At 40.2% G+C, this 7,096-nt stretch overlaps 1 long non-coding RNA gene across 10 annotated transcripts; it reads left to right on the plus strand.

The window, feature by feature from the left end:
• The first annotated feature begins 1,623 nt into the window (after positions 1–1,623).
• Positions 1,624–6,873, plus strand: LOC127323403 (uncharacterized). 10 transcript variants are annotated; one of them, XR_007865685.2, is made up of 7 exons: positions 1,624–2,372; positions 2,491–2,581; positions 2,732–2,746; positions 2,845–2,963; positions 4,038–4,178; positions 4,947–5,165; positions 6,199–6,873. It is a non-coding gene; the product is annotated as an uncharacterized lncRNA (long non-coding RNA). The 10 variants fall into 10 exon arrangements; XR_011755303.1 differs by having other exon boundaries at positions 1,624–2,581; positions 2,720–2,746; XR_011755302.1 differs by adding an exon at positions 3,785–3,953 and having other exon boundaries at positions 1,624–2,581; positions 2,732–2,963.
• The last annotated feature ends 223 nt before the right edge of the window (positions 6,874–7,096 follow it).

The raw sequence follows: 7,096 nt of genomic DNA on the forward strand, positions 1-7,096 counted from the left end.
TGCAAAGAATCAAGTTATCAAAGCTGAATGATCTACAAGATTATGCAAGTGTTTCATTATACCACTACCACATGTAGCATTTCCTGAACCGACCAAATAACAATGAACGAAGCAGTTTCAACCTTCGCCATGAACATTAAAAGCTAAGAACACATGTGTTCATATGAACCAGCGGAGCGTGTCTCTCTTCCACACAAGCATTTATTCAGATAATGAAAATAACAAAACGAAAATAAAAGCACACAGACGCTCCAAGTAAAGTACATAAGATGTGACGGAATAAAAATATAGTTTCAATAGAAGAAACCTGATAAATTGTTGATGAAGAAGGGGATGCCTTGGGCATCCCCAAGCTTAGACGCTTGAGTCTTCTTGAAATATGCAGGGATGAACCACGGGGCATCCCCAAGCTTAGACTTTTCACTCTTCTTAATCATATATCATCCTCCTATCTTGACCCTTGAAAACTTCCTCCACACCAAACTCAAAACAAACTCATTAGAGGGTTAGTGCATAATCAAAAATTCACATGTTCAGAGGTGACACAATCATTCTTAACACTTCTGGACATTTCCCAAGGCTACTGAAAGTTAATGGAACAAATAAATCCATCCAACACAGCAAAAGAGGCAATGCGAAATAAAAGGCAGAATCTGTCAAAACATAACAGTACGTAAAGACAAATTTTTCTGGGGCACTAAACTTGCTTAGATGAAAAAACTCAAATTGAATGAAAGTTGCGTACATATCTGAGGACCACCCACGTAAATTGGCAGATTTTTCTGAGTTACCTACAGAGAACCCTGCCCAAATTCGTGACAGACAGAAATCTATTTCTGCGCAGTAATCCAAATCTAGTATCAACCTTACTATCAAAGACTTTACTTGGCACAACAATGCAATAAAATAAAGATAAGGAGAGGTTGCTACAGTAGTAACAACTTCCAAGACACAAATATAAAACAAGATTGCTGTAGTAAAATAAAAACATGGGTTATCTCCCAAGAAGTGCTTTCTTTATAGCAATTAAGATGGGCTCAGCAAATTTAATGATGCACTCCCAAGAAATAAGAGTTGAAGCAAAAGAGAGCATCAAAAAGCAAATTAAAAACACATTTAAGTCTAACCCACTTCCTATGCATAGGAATCTTGTAAATAAACAAATTCATGAAGAACAAAGTGACAAGCATAGGAAGATAAAACAAGTGTAACTTCAAAAATTTCAGCATATAGAGAGGTGTTTTAGTAACATGAAAATTTCTACAACCATATTTTCCTCTCTCATAATAATATCCAGTAGCATCATGAGCAAACTCAACAATATAACTATCACATGAAACATTTTATCATGAGCTACATGCATAAAATTATTGCTACTCCCAACATAGGCATAGTCATCTCACGGTATGATTGCTGCACCCCCATGGGGCTCTCACAGGCGTTTGGATTTTGGGCCGTCCGATCGAGCTGACGTGGCGCGATCTCGGCCGACCGTTCTGTCCAGGGCGCTGAGGCCCTCCCACAGACCCACTTTTTATCCATGGGTCACTAAAAGCCCATCTCGGCCCGGTCGTGCGAGGAGACAAAACGAGCGCCCCAGCCACACCCACGCCCGCGCCCCTTCGTTCTCCCTCTTCCTCGCGAGAGGCGGCGGCTACTGCGCCTCCTCCTCGATGCACCTCCGCCTCCCCTTCGGCCCCGCACACACCACCGCCGCGCGCCATGGCGTTGCCAGGAGGAGCGCCCACTCGCGCGCCCCCTTCCCCTCCTGCTATTCCTCCCTCCGCAGCCGTCCTCCTCGTCCTCTTCTCTCCCCCAATCCCCACGCCCCCTCTCTCCAATCCCCTCAGATCTCATCCCTTCTCCTCTGCCACCCTATTTGCTGGTCTCTTCCATGGTGGGTGGACCAGGGAGAGGTGAAGGGACCGTGCCATGGCTGACGAGGTGGAGCTCTACGTGAAGCAGACCGCCATGGGCCCATGGCTGAGGAGGTGGAGTAGACATGAAGGAGCACGCGGGGAAGATGACGAGCCAGGCCATCTACATCAGCCCCTCTGCCTCCACGACATCCATCTTCCTCAAGAATGTTGGCCGGTTGAGCTCCCCCTTTTCTGGAGGAGAGATGGCAGGGAGGCCGAGCCATCTGCGCCGCAGTCGGCGTTGTCGCACACGGCCGCAGAGACAAGCGAGGAGGAGAAAGACAAGAAGGCCGAGCCATCTGTGCCCCGTCGCTGCACAGCTGCGAAGATGGGAGAGGAGAGGGGCGGTCGCCGGCATTCACAGCGGGTGCCCCTTGATGCTGCTGCACATGGACCTCGGCAACACCCGTTCTTCTCTCCTCTGGTTGTTTTGATTTGGCTCTGATGCACCATGTAGGCACCATGGTTTTTTCTTGGTCGAGCCAATAGTTTCGTCTAGCTACTTCATTGATGACTTTTCATTTGTTTAGATTCAGATTTACTATGATTTCTTGGTGCTATCATGTTGCAGGTTTGCAAATAAAAAGTTGGGGTTCCCACAAAATCTTCTGGGTTCAAGGGCCAGCCACGCCATGGTATAAACTAGAGCTCAGAAATAATCGGTATGTCAAGAGACGACATGTGTATGCTTCCTTCTATGTGAATGAATGAACGGTCTTTTCTTATGTCTTTGCAAGGCTGCATGTTTATAATTAGTACAACCTGCATAAAAAGATAGCTTTAAAGTCTCTTATTTTCAGAGAATTTTGCAGGTATTGGCACAGGAAGTATGTGCACGTGAACTCTTGAAGTGTTGTAATCCTCTATCAAGTAACAAACAACACAAAAGTTGAGCTATCATAATGTGCGCTCATAAAATGTCCAGGTTTGAGGCTCACAGGAGATATCGATGAATTGAGTTGTTGTATGGATGGAAGTCACGTTTGATCCATTTCCTGAAGGCACATAGTTTCTCGAAGGTCGATCCTCGTTGTTTTATCTTAGGTAACTATCTCAACACATCCACTTCTACTCTGATTTTTAGAGCGCATATTCATGTTTATCTCTATATATATGGACTTATGTACCTCAAATCTACAGACAAAGTATACTGATAGGGCAATTTTTCTGTAATACACATGATCTACGTTTATTTTCAAAAAGGACATATGATCTAAGCTATAAAGAAAAACATGGATACCCTGATTCAGAAAGGAAAATGGTTAACTGTAAGTATCTTCCTGGGTTAGGTTAGATAAAACTGTCAGTATAAAAATATATAGTCCAGGTATATCTGACAAAAAGCTTCCTTTCCTAGCTGAAATGGGTAATTATAAGTAACAGTTTCCATCTGTTGTTTCCTTTCATCACTCGTTTCAAATTGCGGTGATTTGGTCACATATTGAGTATAACTTGTGGTGATCTAAGACGCCGCTCATATTTACGTGCATCATACATCCAGTCATATGTGATTTATGAGGTGTATAACTCCTATTGGTTTGATTCTCATATATACTTCCCATTTCATTGGCACTCTCTTCATTTCGGAGAAGTTTTTATTCCTACCCTATGAATCACTCTATTTATTCTCTAAATGTAGTGCAGAAATATATTTAGCTCACATTTTCAGATTGGTTGTCATTTAACCTCCGAACTGCAATTAAGTAGCTTGTGCTTGTGAATTTACCTAGCGAATATTTAAGTAGTTGGGTTTACATAAGATTATCCATGCATGTTTGAGGACTGTTTACCTTCTACAGACCAATTTTATATTTGTTGAATGTTAAGATCTAATTTTATTGTCAATTCTCTCTGGTATATGGCAGGTATACATGCATCATCTATTTACAAAACGGTTATTTGGAATATTCGTGGCTTTGACATCTTATAGAAAAATGGTTAGCTGTTTTACACCTAATGCTCAATGGTGACTGCTCTGTTTTAGCTTCAAAAATTGCATGTGAAGCTAATTCCGAGTCAAGCTAATTCTGATGGGTCCTCTACAAACAACATATAATATTCATTTTTAACTTCATACATGGCCGGAGCTGATTCTTAGGCGTTCTTTCATTTCTACAGGTTCATTTGTTGTATAACTTCTGCAAGCGCCAGTGGTCTCGGTGGCTGAACCAATACTCTCACTGTGTGCCCTCGTTTTACTCTTTCCCAACTTAAGATGCGGAGATTTCCAGGAGGATTGCTAATTTTGTTGACAACGTGGTGAGTTCCTTCTCTTTTCTCTGGAAATTTGTGTGACATATGACTTTGAAAGCTCATGTAGGTTGTTCATCTACGAAACACAATGGCTTAATTGTTGAATGCCACTCTGTTATCTTTTGATCTCACCTTTTGCAATCAATCTGCCCAAAGAAAAAAATTTCTATGTGAAGTGAGGATAGAATTGAATAAAGTGGAACTTGTGCAGTATTATACATGATTTTTTTTGGGTATAGCTTCTTTACTTGAAAATATGCTATCCGCACATGCTGTGCCTGTTTAGATCTATTTTCTCTTAATAAAATTGTCAGAAGGGATTCATCAGAGGATGTGGGGCACAATGTCCTTTTCCTCTTGTACTCCTCTTCTCAAATTATAGAGAGGAAATGGGATATTATTACCGAGTTCTCTATGTTGAATCGTCAATTTCCTTGGTTCAATAGCGAGTGCTAAAAATAGTGTTATTTGGTAATTTTAGTTCATGCTAAAAAAAAGTTTCATCATCTAACTGTACCTTGAGTCTCAGATTGGATTTTAATGTGACTTTCACTCGAAAGAATGTCTACGATCTTACTGTTTATTATTTGACTAAAACCTATGGGAAGTTTCAGTTTAATAATTTTTCTTCTTTTCATTATTAACCTTTCCTCCTGCTGTATTAGTTTTATGGTATCTATTGTATTTTTCACTTCAGGTATTTGTATGTTACTTTTAATGTCGCCCTTATTGTAGAAATTTTCCCTATCACTGATGATGAAGTTATGTCTCAAGCTCACGATGCCCCGTCGGTCGAGCCATGGAAGAAGCTATTGTGGTTGCTGCCTCAACACCGTCTGCAGGGCAAAATCAATATCCGTGCTGCCGCTGGTGAGATGGAGACGACGATTTGAAGTCCCAGCAGCATTTCTGATGGCAGAACCAGTTCTCGGACGCCCTCCATCAGCCCTCACCTATTGCCTTGAAGAGCAACACCCAACCTACAGCAGCAAGGTGAGCCCCCATCTCTACAGTTTTTAGGATCTTCTCTTCACCTGGTAGGTAGTGTCAACTGTTAATTTTGTACACAAAACTCAGTTTCTTTGAGCCTATTAAACCAGTCTACGCAGAACAACATAATATCTTTGATAGGGTTTATAATTGAGTATGTCAGTTATCATCTAACTTTAACAAAACTAAAAGCAGCACCGATGTTACTCTTTGATTCAACTTGCTTAGTAGTTACTGCATTCCACATATATTTACATTTCAGCTCACTTTGTCCAGTAGCTGATGTTACTCTTTGATTCAACTTGCTTAGTAGTTACTGCATTCCATATATATATTTCAGCTCACTTTGTCCAGTGGCTCTAAGTAGATCCTTGTCCCTCTTTCTAATAAATTTTTATTAGGCTGAGCTATGACATTTAATCTGTACTCAGCTTTTGGTTAGTAGTGTTCAGTTTAACACAATCAGTACTCTTAACTATATTGTATTTGTACCTCCGCTTGTTTTGATGGTTTGTATTGCAGAAGAAAATAATGTGTTTATCTTATTTAAATGGTAGCATTTTTTTTCTTAGCTGTAACAGTTTGCTCACTTACAAAAGAAAACCATGTGTTCAGCTTTTTAAGAAAACAATGCACTCATTGATGTTGCTTCATCCTGCGATGTCTTTTTGGATGCGTATATCTATATCTGACAAGCATATATAGTACAGACATTGATTGGAAACAGTGGTGCTTTCACTTCAGATTCAGTATATGTTTATCGCTCATGTTATGTCAGAGTCAAATACATGTAACCCAAATTAATTTATCTTTTCATTAGATTTCTTTTGTGATGACCTGACGGGTCTGCAATTTTCTTGGCTCTACTCACGATGTTCTAATGGACATGATTATATATTAATTCCAATCTCCCCCGAGAAACAAAGTTCACATATTCTCTTTCTGATTTTATTGAAATGTTTTACTTACAAAAGCAGTTCAATCTTATATATCTTATATTATATACCTAATTTCCTGTTTAATATGAAAATTTCAGCCCGGAGCAACTCAGAGATGGTGCAGGGGAATGCACTCACCAATCTGGATATATTTGGACCACCATATTGTAGTTCCAAACCACAGTCATCTCGGCCATTCATTAATGGTAATACTTTATAAGTGCATTGTTCCACAATAGCTTTGAATTATGAAAAGGTCTAGACATAGCTTTGTTTAGTTTGGGTTAAGTGGTATCTAAAATCCTAGCCTGTTGTTGGAACCTAACATACTGGTATGAAGAAAGCGTATATCAACTGTGATTGAATTCAACATTGTTTCAGTTTATTAGATAGATACTTCGCCACAGTTTGATCATGTATCAAGTGGTTAAGAACAAGTCATGTGGCATGTCGTCAAAGCTCAAGAAGTACTATTAATATTTGGATAGGAATTGGATCGGATGGCAAATCAGCACGGTGGCCAAAATCTGCTTGCTACCGTGGCCGGGATGGACAATCCAACCTGCTTTTGCCCGACTCCCTTCAGCATCTGGCCGGCCAGACAACCATCACCTTCTCATGTAACCTGTTACCTCTCCAAACTTGTAGCACTGCAGAACATGAATTGTACTTCACTAGGCTCCCACGAGGTACATAAGAAAGTTCAATAATTTTGTACGTTGTACATGTGTTCTTGTTTTCTGCAAGAGTTATAATTAAAGGAATGCATTTAAGCTCTGAACATTTCTATTGAGATTAATTTGAGAGCTTGAAACCTAGGACACTAGCATGTAGTGGAAATACATGTACAGCAGCATAAGCAACTTTGTCAGCCTGTTACCTCACCACTTATTCAGTTGTATAAGCAATGTCCTCATCAGTTCATCAGCGGTTATTAGCCTCCACAATGTCATTTAGCATAGAGAAATAAAAATTATCATTTATTTCTGAATTTTG

The sequence above is a fragment of the Lolium perenne genome, chromosome 3 (genome assembly GCF_019359855.2).
Source record: "Lolium perenne isolate Kyuss_39 chromosome 3, Kyuss_2.0, whole genome shotgun sequence".
Taxonomy (NCBI): Eukaryota; Viridiplantae; Streptophyta; class Magnoliopsida; order Poales; family Poaceae; genus Lolium; species Lolium perenne.